The sequence below is a fragment of the Nannospalax galili genome, unplaced genomic scaffold (genome assembly GCF_000622305.1).
Source record: "Nannospalax galili isolate Female #2095 unplaced genomic scaffold, S.galili_v1.0 scaffold318, whole genome shotgun sequence".
Classification (NCBI taxonomy): Eukaryota; Metazoa; Chordata; class Mammalia; order Rodentia; family Spalacidae; genus Nannospalax; species Nannospalax galili.
The window spans coordinates 414,594-430,242 of record NW_008341889.1 but is presented as its reverse complement, the minus strand read 5'-3'; the positions used below and the strand labels follow the sequence as shown (position 1 = coordinate 430,242).

General features: G+C 37.1%; 1 protein-coding gene across 1 annotated transcript in view; it reads left to right on the top strand.

Annotated features, from left to right (window-relative positions):
- The window catches only part of Kctd8 (potassium channel tetramerization domain containing 8), a 261,079-nt gene that overhangs the window by 17,458 nt on the left and 227,972 nt on the right, over positions 1 to 15,649 (top strand). The gene's annotated exons all lie outside the window — the stretch shown is intronic.

Sequence of the window (15,649 nt, the reverse complement as noted above, 5' to 3'; positions counted from 1 at the left end):
GGGCTTCGGATTTTCCGGGAACTGGATTTAAGGATGGCTTGTAGCCACCCTGTGGGTGCTGGGAATTGAACCCTGGTCCTCTGCAAGAGCAATCCATGCTCTTAACTGCTGAGCCATCTCTCCAGCCCCCAATGAAGAACTTTTTATAAGGTGTGACTTAAAATGTAGTTTATAGAGGAGAGATTGAGGAAATGTATAATTCAATCTGATTTGTTTTTATTTCTCATAGTAAGAGGATACCTGGCACATGAAGAAACTCATCTCATTAGAATCAGGAGATTTATATTTCAGCTATCTGGTTTCTTCCTGCCCATTCTCTATACCCCACACACCCAGCACTCATTTGAATTTGAGGAGATCATCGAAAAGACAACAATTTAATTAAAATATGTACAACTTCATTCATATTTGTATATATCATATTTCTGCAAAGACAGCATTGCTTAGCATCACTGATGATGTTTCCTCATATATTATATGAATGGAAACACACAGCTCTTAATACACTAGGGATAATAATTTATTCCAGAGCCAAATTATGAGTGACCATGGCCTGCAGTCACAGAGTCAGGTGTCTCCAAGCTCCATTTTCCAGCCTTTTAATAGTTTCATGAAATTGCAGAGTATCAGAACAAAGAGAGTCATAAATAAAAACATTTTCAAGTACATTGGTGGAACCATCGTTAAGTGGGTTATAGCAAAGGGAAAATCTCTGATCTTGGGTGCTATCTGATGTCATTTGTAGCCTTTTATTTTTTTGGTGCAAACTGATGTTTTCTTTGTAAATTCTAAAGAATTAATCTAATATTCACAAGGATGTTATGTCACAGAGAGAGGTGGGCAGCAGATGGCTTTAATAAAGTCTAAAAATGGCTCAAGATAATTTGTCTCTGGACTTGTGGGATGCCAGTATCTTCACATCACTGAAGTTCTAACCACTCAAACAGCTTCTTTCCAGGAACTCCTATTCACAAATGTCATGGATACTGTGGAAATGAGGCATGATTTTAGCGTTTTTTAAATTAGTTTCCTTTAAAAAATTTTTACTGAGTTTTTTAAATTTCATATATTTGCCACTCAAATCTAGACCCCCTCCCCCATTCATGCCACCCCCCTATTAATTCCTTATTACTATCTTTTGGATAATCAATAAAATGCTTGAGAAATATTTACTTTACAGAAGAGCATAACTACAAAATAGGAATAGTCAAAAATAAATGCCTTCTGCTAAGTTAGAGAATTATCATGATAGTTTTTTTACTAAATTTCATTAGGATTCTGGCACTTCTTTGAGAAAATCTGAAGATCTTGGTTTATGTTTCCTTTTGACCATTTTCTGTTTATTGATATCATGAAAATAACTTAAACACCTTGAGATTATTTCCATATTTTATATATCCCAAATGATCTGATCTTAGAAGAGATAACACATGTCAGGTTAGTTTAAAATTTTAGTTGAATTATGTCATAGAAATGAAATCAACAGTAAAGAATGGGTAAATTGCTTTGAGAGAAATACAAACGGCAGGTAACTAGGGAAACATCCCAATACCTTATAATGTGTGCAAGATTCAATCACAAGGCTCTACCATCTGTGACTGCAAGTGAACAGCTCTTGCTTAACATTGAATGTGAATTTAGTTCAGTGAAGTGTAAGACACAGAGTAGATAGTGGAAATTTCCAGGATAATACTTATATATTATTATAACAATGCACAAGTCCATGAATGACAGTGAGTCTATTAAGCCTGACACAAACATTTAGGACAATCAAGATAAGTTTGTTTTACATTACAGCTGGGTTTCCTTTGCTATAAGTACTTATTTCTTTAATCTTTCTCTCTTTCTTTCTTTCTTTTCTTTTCTTTCTTTTCTTTTCTTTTCTTTTCTTTTCTTTTCTTCTTTTCTTTTCTTTTCTTTTTTTTTCTTTTTCTTTTTTTTTTTTTTTTGAGACAGGGTCTCCTTGTAGAGCAGCTAGCCTAGAACTCACTATGTAGACCAGACTAGACTGGCCTCGATCTCATATGGATATGCCTGTCTCTGCCTTCCTTGAGTCCTGGGATTGAAGATGTGCATTGTGTACCACTATACCTAATTCAGTATTATTTTTTGATTGAAGTAATAACTTCATACTAGTCATGCTTTTAAATAAAATTAAAACTGGTGATTCCTCCAGTATTACTTTTTAAATTACATTTACACTAAGTACTCAGGAAAGCCTTACACTATGTCTGTTACCTAGTTGCCATCTGCCAAGTATTTATTTGCTTGATTAGGATGGTTTGTGTAATGGGTGAGTAGAGACTAGTTTTAAGGTGCGGAGGGTTCTGAATTAAACATTGACGCTCAAATCCTTCTTGGTTAATAAATTTCCAACTATGTGATTCATTAATTTTTCTATAAGCTTTTCTTCCTCTTTTGTAAAGCTATTACAATAATAGTATATCATTTTAAGAAATGGCTTTGAAGCTTCAATTGTGTGATGTGTATAAAGTACATGATTCAACTTCAAGTCACATTAAAGTGAACTATTTTTCTTGTTTCTTTATTGAAATTAATGACAATACAGAGGAGGAAATAATTGCTTGTACTGGATCAAGGGTTCAGGGAGGAATGTGAGAAAAAGTGATAGTGCAAAGTCTTGGCAGGATTTTGGGCATCTTTGTGGGAAGGCTTGAACAACAACCTAGTTCACACAAACATGGCATCTACAAGGAATAGTCTGATTCTGATCAATAACAGAGAATGTGTTGGGGGATGAGGAGATCTGAACATGCAGGTAAGAGAAAATGACACTGCATATTAGACACTAGTCAAAGCATTTTCAATGTGATGTGATCCTATGTAAATTTGCCATTAATAACCACGGCAGCAGAGGGAAGTGACATATTGAATTTGGGGAACTCAGTATGTCTGGCTATTGAAAATGCTCAGGCTGAAAATGAACCAAAGTTCACTAGTGACAGTAGGGATTAAGGGATGGATTCTTCTATGAAAACAGCATATTCCAAGGAACCTCAGAAGGAAGGAACTAAGAATCTATAAATTTGGATAACTGGGAAATATTCTCTGGTGTGGCTGCAGAGGAAGGAAGGCATCTGGCCTGTGATTCATTCATTCACTTTACAGGAAATGCCCTGAAGAAAGAAAAGAAGACAGATAACTTTCTTAATCTCCTTGTCAAGTGACTGGACAAGTTAAAGATGGATATTTCTCACAGGGAGAGACCTCATCTCATGAAGGTCTTTACCAGATGGCCCTGGCTGAGGGATAACATACAGTAAATATGTACAGAATATACAAGACAAAGTTTCCCGGAGGATGCTATATGAACTATTCATTTTGTAGGTATATGAAATGTAGAAGCTTTCAAGCTCATAATCTCTATCTCTGTGAGGAGATCCATACAATTCTCATGAATTCCCAGACATTCTTAGCTGTAAGCTAGAGACTGAGTGCCCCATGTGTGACAGAGAGAACTGGGAAGTTATACAGGATGTTTCAGGCCTCTCTTGTTTTAGCTGTGCCTCCATTTATTTGAGGCAGTGTCTCAAATTGGAGCAGGCTAGCCTAGAACTCACTGCGTAGCCTAGGCTGTTCTCAAAGTCACAGCAATCCTCCTGGGTTGGCTGCTCTAATGCTCAGATACCAGGCTTTCACTTTTGAAGTCATTTGTGACACATAATACTATGGTTTCTGTCTTATTCAATTATCTGATCTTAGCTAAAACTGTGTGGTCTCCTGAGTGTGGAGAAGGTGGGAAAAAGGTCTCAAGAAATATTCCTGGATTGGTACAGTTTATTTTAGATGGAAGAACACTGATAAATGAGGCCCCACCTCCATGTCTAGAGAGATGATTATCAAGTAAGTTTCAGACTCGTTATATATGAGGCTTCTGTACAACTTTGAATGTCCTCTATACAGAGTCTGAGGGTTATGTAAGTGATTGTTGAATTTTGGAAGGCACATGCTGAGGGTGTTGAAGAAAGATCAGTTAGTCATTACCAGCATCCAAGTGGAGAAATGATTATGAAAACAGTGGGGGGAATACCAAGCATAAGGAAGTGTATATTCAGCAGTGAAGATAATATAGAGTCAGTTGTAGATTAGACTAAAATCATCAGTTGAATTTACCAATTAGGAGCTTATTAGTGATTTTAGAGATAAAGAAAATTACAAATTTGTAGTGCTAATTTGGATAACTAGGAAATATTCTCTGGTGTGGCTGCAGAGGTAGATAACTGGACTGACCCTATTTATAGATTCTTAATGTGGATATTATGAATAGGCCAGCACTGATTAAGATGCTAGTAAGAGTAGTGGATGTGTTGGGGCTGGAGAAATGGTTCATCAGTTAGGAGCACTTGCTGTTCTCATAAGGGACCAGGGTTTGGTTCCCAGCACCCACAGGACTTCTTATAACCCTCTGTAACTACAGTTCCAGGGGAACCCATATCTTCTTCTGGCCTCTGTGGGCACTGTATACTTGTGGCACATTTACACACATGCAGGCAAAACACTCATATACACAAAATACAAATAACTAAAATTATAAAAAGTAGTTGACATGGCCAGTTGCTTCTTTCTAAGTGAGTAAATAAACCATTAAAGCTATGATTGATGGCATTTATGGTAGTATCACCTGGGATTCTAGTTATTTTTATTTCCTACAAAATTTAAGTCTGGGGGATATGGCTTGGGATATTCTTCTTCCAGAATATTATTGAATCATTTTGTTTAAATGTGAAGGGCTGGAGTGATGGATCAGTGGTTAAGAGCACTGAATACTCTTACAGAGGACCTGGGCATGATTCCTAACACCCACATGTGCTAACAACCATCTATAACTCTAGATCCAGAGGATCTGATGCCCTCGTCTGAATTATTCACTTTATATTCTCACAATACTTGTTTTACTTTTGAATATATGTTATTTAATTGACTTGTTTTGCCGTTTAGATAGCTTGTTATTCAATATCTTTATTATTTTTTATTGCTGACTCTTACTGCTTCTGGGTAGCTTTCTTTGACATAAAGACACTATTACTCCCAGTTTTTATTTGTCTCATGATGTGGAACAATAGCCCTTCTGAAACAACATCTAGGAAATGCAATAGTAGAGTCTGACTCAAATTCCCAGCTGGTGTTGCCCTGCTCACTCTCCTATCGAATGCTATCAACCCATTGTGGAGTTTTCTCATACTTTTACAATGATAGGTTGGTACTAGTTACCTTTTTCATTGCTATGTCCAAATACATTGCAAGAAACAACAAGGGAAGAAGAGTTATTTCAAAAGGAATAAAGCCCATCATTCCAGGGAAGACTCAGTGGCAAAGTTTGAGGCAGTAAGTGAATCCAGTAATCAGGAAACAGAAGAGATAAGACATGGGGGGGCGGCTCTAGAGTCTCAAGACCCACCCCCAGTGTCCTTCCAATGAAGTTCTACCTCTTAGGGGTTTCATACCTTCCCAAACAGCCTGCCAACTGGAAACCAATTGTTCAAACATATATGCCTGTGGGGAACATTTCATGTTCTGCAGACCCATGGTTCCTTCTGTGTTTTGTCTTAAGGGTGGATTATTTGGGAAGAAGTAGTTTGTGACAGTTTGCACCTTGTCAAGAACACAAAGCACCTACTCATATTTTCTATTCATTAATCTCAAGATTTATCGACTACTACTTAGCAACAGCAATAGTTCTAGATGCCAAGAATTATTGACAAAAATATATAATAAACTCCTAAGTCCTGGCACTTACACTTTTATTTGTTAAAATATTTTGTTTCTAAGAATGAAAGAAATATTACCTTATTACTAAATGTAGGATAGTTGATTTGTCAGTTTTAATGTGAGTATGGTTATATGCTATTCAAATTGGAGAGCAGAAGCCTGGCTGACTATGTAACAGTCTTAATTATTAATGTCCTTTGAGGTGCAGACAGAAAAAAAAATCAGTGTATCATGAGCCCAACCCTCCCTTGCCCCCCTCCCTTCTTGCCTCCTTCCTTCATTTATTCCATGTTTCCTTTATTATTCCTTCCTCTTCTCCCAAATAAAAATATTTAGGCTTTAAGGGTATATTAGTTTGCTATTGCTATCATAACAAATTATGACACAGTGGGTGGATTAAAGAAAATAATTTCCTTTCTTACAATCATAGAGGCTCAACATTCAAGATCAAGGAATATCAGTACTGGTTTCTTCTTTAGCCTGTTTCTGTGGCTTGAAGATGACTATCTTCATCTGAGGCCTTCACATGGCTTTCCCTTTGTTTGTCTGTGTCTAAGTCTTTTCTAATAATAACTCCAGTTATAAAGAATAATAGCCCACCCTAATTACTTCATTCAACCTAAACTACCACCTTAATGATGCTGTTTCCAAGTGGAGTCACTTTATGAGGCATTGATGGCAAGAAATCAATGTATGCATTTGGAAGGGAACACGGCTTGTCCCGTGTCAATGAGGACTGTGTAACAGTAACGTATTTATTAATGTGATTATAGCAGATGTTCCTGGCAGATATACTCTGTGGTGAAATTAGCAGAAGTATGTATCATTACCATGCATTTAGAGTTTATTTTTTAGGGTACTTTTAACTATATAACTATATGATTAGATTTCAGGGCTAACATTGAAAATATTGCTAATCTTAGTTTAATGGGTAAATTATTTTGGAAGGGAAACAGTTCACACCATATAACAAATAAGAATTATTTTAATAGGCAATTTGCAAATAGTATGTGGTGTGTAAAATGTTAAATTCTTCATTCTTCCTAACTAATTTGTTTATGCTTGTAGTGGTGAGTTTCATTATTAACTTAGAAAACAAGGTTTTGTTATAGGAAGGTGCCTTGGGTTTGTTGTAATGTGCCTGGGAGTGGCTGGATAAGACATGGTGGTTACCATGAGAGGGGTACAGCTAACTGGCCAGCTTGTTTGTGACCAGGAATGTAGGGCAAAAGATCAGATGTCTAGAATAATATGTTTAAGGCTGTATGTATCAGTCACTTTTCTTATTCCTGTGATCAAAGCCCTGACAGAAACAATTTAAAGGAAGTGACTTTTATTTTGGCTCACAGTGTCAGTGGAGTTTCAGCCCCTTATATCAGGGAGCATGTAGTAGCAAGAATGACTCAGTCTCTTGTGGTGGTAATTTGTGCCAATGTAGTTCACATGGTGTAGACCAAGCTTCAGAGAGCACTAGACTGGACTTAATGTTGAATATGGCTTTCAAAGCTCACCTGAACCCAGAGACCTCCTTCAGGCACTGTGTCCTACAGATTTCACAGCTTTCAAAGCAGTGTTGCAAGCTGAGAACCAAGTGTGCAAATAGAAGCCTGTGGGGACACTTGGTATTCAAACTATACCAGCACAGATACATCTTCATAAAAGCCCCTGAAACCCATGCCAGTTAACAGTATCTCCTTGCACCTAAAGAGTTGATGGCATTCATTGTTTTAAATCAAATTAGAACCCATGGGGTATGTAGTGAAAGTTGCATAATGTTATATAAAACCTATAGAAACCCTGTGCCCAAGACTGCTTTATGAGGCATAAATCCAGGGTGGAATTATATTTTTGTGTGAATTCTAATTGCTATCAGCACCTGTAAGTGCTTGTTGAAAGAGCTTTACTATCAAATCAAGCCTTAGGGATAATTCAGAGATCTCATCAAATTAAATGTCTTCTCAGGGAAAGACATCAAAATATAACTTGAGGATAAAGGGTAGATGAATCTTCTAGGTACAGCATTTTGTGTGTGTGTGTGTGTGTGTGTGTGTGTGTGTGTGTGTGTATAAGCCCAGTGACGTCCATGAGAGAGAGAGAGAGAGAGAGAGAGAGAGAGAGAGAGAGAAATATTGAGCAGCTTACCTTCTGTTTAGGTTCTCATATGGCCCAAGAATTTCATCCAGCTTAAAAACCCACAGGAATTAGGTCACATTAAGTAGACACACTTGTTGATAGTTTCTGGAAGCACAGCTGTGCCAGTTAATGAACTGCACAGACGCACTTGCACCACTATCATCTTGACAGTTCACAAAATAATTAAAAGTATCATTTTACTGATGGGGTATGGTACATTCAGAGCATTGTTATGCTTACATCAAAAATTCCCAGAGAGGGAATGTCTGGCATCTGTTTTCTGTTATAGCTGTTCCCTAAATAAAGTAAGTGGGTTGAGCTTTAAGGGCAGGCATTCTCAACCTTGGTATTGTTAACATTTGGATGCAATAATTATTTGTTGTAGGAGAACTAGCTCATTATCTGTGTGGGATGTTTAGTAGCATTCCCAGCCTTTACCCAATAAGTGTCATTTGCCTACCCCTCCCTTTTCCTCTTCTCTCCAGACATGTCAATGAAAAATGTACCCCAAATGCCAAATGTCTCCTGGGAGGGAAACTTATATTAGTTACTTTTCTGGTGCTGTGATAAAATACCATGACCTAAACCAACTTAAGTAATAGTTTATTTTGGCTTACAGTTTCAGAGGGCTATTTGTCCATAATTTCACGGAAGGCATAACTTTAGGATTAGGAAGCTGAGATATCACATCTCAGTCACAACAGAAAGCAGAGAGGAAACTGAAGTGGGGTGAGGTTATAAACTGTCAAAGCCCACCCCCATCCACCCAGTGACACCCTTCCTCTAGGAAGACTCCATATCCTAAAGTTCCATAGCCTCCCCAAGCAGCAACACCAACTGGAAACCAAGCACTCAAATATGTGAGTGTACAGAGGCATTTCATTTAAACCACCATACTGCTGTCAAGAATTCTTAACTTCGATTGGTGTTTAAATTACCCTGGAAATGGAAGTAGCTAAAATTGTGTTTCTTAGCCAGTAAAAGCAAGATCAGCAACATCAGCAACAGTCACCACTGCTCCTCTGTGGATGAGGAGCTGGAAAGGGTTTTTTCTGGACTGAAGCCAGTTTCCAGATATTACCAGAGGTCCCCTTCACCATTTTCTTTAATCCTGATACATCTATGAAAGAAGGGAGGGTGTTTACCCTAATTCTACTTCCCTGAGAATTGAGGCTCAGAGCAAATAACCAAACATCAGGTAGATGATAATGACTGTTTGCATATTCTACTGTTGTGTTCACGATGAGGTGATGTGAACTATTAAAAATTATATTTTGCTTTAAATTCAGGCTTTTGTCAATTGTACATATGCAATTATTAGTGATTTTTCAAATATGAGACTATTCTGCTATAACAACTAATAAGAGTTTATCTTATCCCAATCAGAATGGCTAGGACAAGAGAACAAGCAACACCAAATCCTGGTGAGGTTATGCAGAGAGTAGAGCCCTCATTCACTGATGGTGAGGTCACAAGCTGGTGCAACCACTGTGGAAATCAGTTTTTAAAAAAATTAAAAATAGACCTACCATGGAATCTACCTATACCACTCCTTGGAATATACTCCAAGACTCATCCTCCTACACAGATACTTGCTCAGCTGTTCGTTGTTACTCTTTTCACAATAACTAGGAAATGGAAACAACCTAAATGTCCCTCAACCAATGGATGGATAATGAAAATGTGGTATATTTACAGTATGTTATTATACTCAGTGGCAAAGAAAAACAAAATCATGAAATTTGTAGGTAAATGAATGGAGCTAGAAACTGTTATAATAAGTGAACATAGACTCAGGTAATTAAGTGATATAGATTCTCTCTCATTTGTGGATCCTAGTTCCAAATCCTTAGACGTGAATATATCCTGATGTAATAATCTCTGGAGACAGAAAGATGGAAAGGAACCATAGGGATAAAAGGGAAGAAGGAGCTAGAGGGCAGGGGATAGTAGGAGACAGATGTTATCAAGGGAGAAATGGGACAGATGGGGGGACACTTTAATCAGGGAGGCAATAGAGAAAGCTAAACGGGGGGAGATAGAACAAAGAGAGATAAATAATGGTTTGGTGGTGGGAAAAACATGGGAAAAAGTATTAGTTCATAAGCCTATTGAAAAATACACATTATATATGCACACACACAAATATATATATATATATGGGTATGTGTCTAAAATTCTTTCTGAGTGGTGGGAATACCATTCAGCCCCCTCCACCAATGATCCTTATGAGAAACTGAGGTTTAATATCTCCAAACTACAGTTTGGGAAACTAAAGAGTTTATTTGGCAATGGGTAAGGGGTTACTTACAGAGGAGTGGGCACCCCCTCCAATTTAAGGCCTTGCTGGAAAGTCCACACTCAAGCATGGATCCTGTGACCATAGTATTTTTCACTTAGGTACCTTTTGTCCCTCCCACTGGTGCACCTCCAGTTCACTGATTGTTTGGGAGGCGTGGTGTCAACAGTCAGTTTGTGACGATCCTAAGCTAGTGGGTGCAACCAGCTTGACATTCAGAGGATAGTTTAATGCCACAGAATGCGTGTGTGTGTGTGTGTGTGTGTGTGTGTGTGTGTGTGCATATGTGTAGCTGAAGGCTTTATAATAAAAAAAATATTACCAGACAGTGGAAACTTCCATTCAAATTGTTGGTCAGAGTAGTGTAAGTCACTCCCCAAATAATACAGACCATTGCCACAGCCCATGATTGCTTTCCAGAACTTGAAATTCAGATCCTATTGCTGAAAACAGGACATACCTCGGACATAGGACTTGAAGTAATGGACTTTGAACTGACCTGGAATCCTCCTCTCTGAAGACAAGCTCTAATAGTATTAGAAGATACTATGCAACCTGCCAATGATCCTACCCAGCTGTAAAACATATAAATCACAGCAATGACTGGTCCAGAAAATAAGCTCTATTGATGAAATAGTGGCACTTTTATCTTGTGGGTAGTCAACAACTAATTGGATTTAAGACCCCCTGGATGGGAGGGAACTCATGTGTGGTATTGTGGACATAGCTAAATACACATAACTGGAGATGTAGATCCTGAAGAAAAAATATTCTTCTGTGTGTGTGTATACACATATATGTATATATATATATACACATATGCATCTATATGTATTTATATGTATGTATATGTAAAATAATAGTCAAAAAAAGAAGACAAGAAATTGAGAGTGAGTGGCAGGTGGTTGGAGGAGTTGAATGGAGTTGGATGAGGACTGGTAGGGATGGAAAGAATGCAAAAACAATAATCATATATATTGGTATTGACCACAGCTTTCTTATATTTATCTTTAGTCAGGTTGTGGTACATTCCCTCAAGCCCAGTTCCCTCTAGAACTTTTAATACAAATGCATGTTGGATTTTGTTAAAGGCTTTTTATGAATCTGTTGAGGCGGCCATGTGGTTTTTGTCTTTGAGTCCATTTGTATGTTTTTAAAAGCATTTATTGACTTAACTATATCGAACCATCCTTGCATCTCTGGGATAAAGCCTACTTGATCACGGGAAAAAAATCATATATGATATTACCAAAAAGAAAAAAAAAGAAAATGATGGAGTGGGGTTGGAGAGATGGTTAAATCAATAAAGTGCAGGAAAACCTGGGTTTGGATTCCCAGCACCCTCTTAGAAAGTTGAGTGCATCAGTATAATTATAATCCCAGTGGTAGGATGGTGGAGATAGGTGGATCCTGGGAGCTCACTGGACAGCCAGCCTAGCTGGATGAGTTCCAGGTTCAGTGAGAGGTCCTGCCTCAAAAGATAAGAAAGCCATTATAGAAAACACCAACTTTGACCTCTGCTTCCAAATACCCAAGTACATACATGTACACGTACTCAGAGAAACATGTAAATCTTTTACACATACTGAAAAAGTGAGGGGGAAGTCTTATTAAACAATGTTTAGTACTTGAGAAATTCTGATAGAGCTTCCTTCTTTACTGTTGGTGTTGTCTTCCCACTATCCTATATGCTGTAATTGAACAATTAATCTAATAGATGCATTTTGAAGCTACTCGCCCCAACAACTGACAATGGAATGAACAATCTTGCATTACAAATACTTTAGTTCTCAAATTATATTTAAAAACTTATTTGTAATAAAGTTGGTGGATTTAAATTGGACATTTTTTTTATTTTCTTTGAAAAAGGAAATGGGTAGTAAATATGTGTGAAACCTGGGAGGGGCAGAATTCTTAGCTAAAGACAGAATGCTGAATTAGAGATTTCAAGTTCCTTGCTGAACAATTCAGTTTATAACATTAAGGCCTAGACATTTAGGAAGGTGGTAGGTAGTACGAATAAGAATTTATGGCGTGTGTTTTAGAAGCAATTAATTAATGCACCTGTTCAGGTCAGGTGATCATTGTTAAGCACAGACTAATTTAAATAAGGAAGAGAGGCATTCCATAGTTAAAATTGAGCCCATAAGCATTATTATAAACTGGCCATTACTCATTCATTCTCTGCTAAGCTTTCTCCCAAGCATAGATATATCAAACACTAAAACATTGGAAATATTTGAATTTCCCCCCATGTCCAAGGACATTATATATTACAGAAACTAGACAGGGTGAAGGAATGAGTCAGTGCCCTCTTTGCACATCTAAACTTCTGTGAATCAATGTAGATGCACTGAAGCATAACCTTCAGGAATTTGTTTCATTTCTTACTTGCCAAGAAGTATGTGCTATATGTAACACTCAGTAAATATTATAAAACCAAATGATGCAAAGGAACTCTGGAACAGTTTTGATTCTCAAAGTTGTAGATGTATAGACAAAGCTGTCACTTAATGTTTGTGTCTCCTTGAGTTCTTCCTAAAAGGCACATATGTCTAGTTCTTACCAGACATATACAGAGACAGAACCTCTATGGCTTTAGGTGGAAATTTGTACTTAAATACTCTTTTCCCCGTGATCCATTTGCATATTAAAATTGAAATGCACTTAAAGTATAAGGTCCTGTGTTTACCACAGAGAAGGTACCAAATAGTCCAAGGGAAAATAGAAGAAAGCAGTGAAGGTTTTTTACTTATTTACTTATTTTTTGCCTTTAAAATTGAGTCTCATGCAGCCCAGGCTATTCCTTATGTACCCAAGGCTGACCTTGAACCCCAGATAACATCTTTAGTCTCCAGAATGCTGGGATTATAAGCATGCACTGCCACTCTTGGCTTTAAATTTTTCACCTATATTGGGGGTGGGGAAATGGCTCTGTGGTTAAGGTGACTGGCTGCTCTTGCAGAGGACCTGGGTTTGGTTCCTAGCACTCCTGTGGTGTCTATGATGTACCTCCAGTTCCAGGGCATCTGATGCCCTCTTCAGGCCTCTGTAGGCATTTTCTGCACCAGTTACTTATACATACACCCAGGCAAAACACTCATACACATAAAGAAAAAATAAATTTTAAAATATAAAAAAAATCACATATATGTTTTTCTTAGCCTTTAAATTTTTATCTTTGTAGTTTATGGTACAAGGAATAGTATACACATATTAAAGATATATACTTAAAAATAGCTTTGGAATTTAAGAATCAAACACTTTGTCTGCCACCAATCTTCTTTCTCCTAAAGGAAAATCCATTTAGATTATTCCAGTTTTGTAATTTAAAAAAATTACTGGATGTCATATGCTGTGCTGTTTTCTGTGTGTTCTTAATTAACCTAGAAGATATAGAGGATTTGTTCTCTGAACTTTACAGATGGGGAGACTGAAGCTTGCAAAACATGTGGTTTCCCCAGATTAAAACAATTACTAATTGAAGAGCTGGAATTCAGCAATAGGCATGTGATCTCACAAAGGTCATACTCTGAGGCCATGCTCACACGTTTAGTGATTTGTTTTAATTCTTTTCTCTTTTCTCCATTTCTTGTCCTTTGTAAGAGCTTGTAAGAATACCCTCCTACTGGTTTTCTCACCTTCTCCATGTCCATGTTTTGCTCATAAGAATACAAAGTAAAAACGAAAAAGCTTCTGCAGCAAGTTCTAATTGGGAAGGCATTTGAGTGGAAGATATGAAACTTCACCTGGAATTGACCTTGAGTGAAGTACAAACTACTCTTGTACTGATCTTTGCTTGTGTTTGCCTAGCTCCCAGTTAATAATGCGTGGTTCTGGCCCCATACACCTATTCTTTCTGTGATGCTGCTGTTTATTTTTACCCTAGTCTCTATCCATCTTGTTGTCCACTTCTGTGATGTCTTTTTTCCATTGCCATTCTATAAACCAAATGCCTACATGGCTTGCTCTATGAAGATCCTCAGTGTCCTCCAGTGCTGATTGATGGCTTTCAGTGGTCCTCACATAGCCTCTAGAAAAGATCTAGAGTTTACCTTTCTTCAGAATGGCTTTAGGTGAGTTGCCTGTGTTCCTATGTGCTGTGTTGGGCTCTAAGCTTACTAAGGTACAGAAAAAACATCTTCCTCATCTTTCTAACTACAGAGTCTTCACAGCGGTTGAAATGCAATAGCTACTTATCAGCTTTATTAGATGAACCTAATTAATATCTGTGAGATTATATTACTAGTTACAACTTTTTAGCTTTTTGGAAAACAACAACCTTTATAACTGCAAACAAATTTTGGCCTTTTCTCATTATCTATTAACATATATTCAAAATTATACTTCAAGAAGCTAGAATAAACATGTAAAGAACAATGTCTTTATGTGTATTTACCAGAAAATTGACCATTCATCTTGCATGCCAGTTCTCTGAAAATTCAGACTGAATAATATTTCTTCATGTAACTCATCTTGTCTTGCAAAATTAAATATTTTAAATTAACATTTGTAATTAGCTTTCTTATTCTTGAGTTTAGTGGTTTATATTCATTTAAATAAATTGAATTTAAAAGAGAAATTAAGCACTGCATTTATAAAGCCAAATTTACATTGATTTTCTTCTCCCTCTAGCCTTGCATGCTTTATCAATGGCAGCAATTTACATTCCCATCATTCATTTAATTCATTCACTAAATGAAATTAGATATACATTGACAGCTATCTGTGTCATGTCTAGATAGCTCTAGAGTTTGTTCAAATCAGACTTGTGACCCCCTCTACAAAGACGACTTTGGGTTTTTTTTTCTTTTTTTAACTCAGACAATCTTTATTATTAAAGTAGGGAGATAAAAAGACTCACGTAACAGTCAAATACCTTGATTTACATGGCAAACACATTTCTTGTTTTATTACAACAGCATTGGCATATTCAATAACAATTTCCAGAGCTAAGATGCATCTCTTTCAAAATAGGCTGTAAATTTTAGGTTTACAGTTGAATTAATACAGTTATACAATATTGTACTCAGTATAAACCCTATAAAACCCTATAAGACATAAAATTGAATGAAGTTTTAATCTTTAAAAAAAGATCTCCATTTCATGCTGGAGAGATGGCTCAGTGGTTAAGAGCACTGACTGCTCTACTGCTCTTGCAGAGGACCGGGTTCTGATTCCCAGCACCCACATGGCAGCTACGAACTGTCCTTGACCACAGTTCCAGGGAAATCCGAAGCCTTCTTTTGACTTCCGTGGCACGACACGGGTGCACTCACATACATGCAAGCAATGCACTCACACATAAAATGAAAATAATAAACAAAATATTAAATAAGATCTCCATTTCATTTTAAAATACACTGTTTCCTACAGAAAAACTCATTTTTAATGCTAGTAACACTTAGATGTCTGCACATGCGTCTCTGATCTCTATGTATCTGATTATTACTAGTCACAGTTGGTTACACTTGGATTCTTGGCACC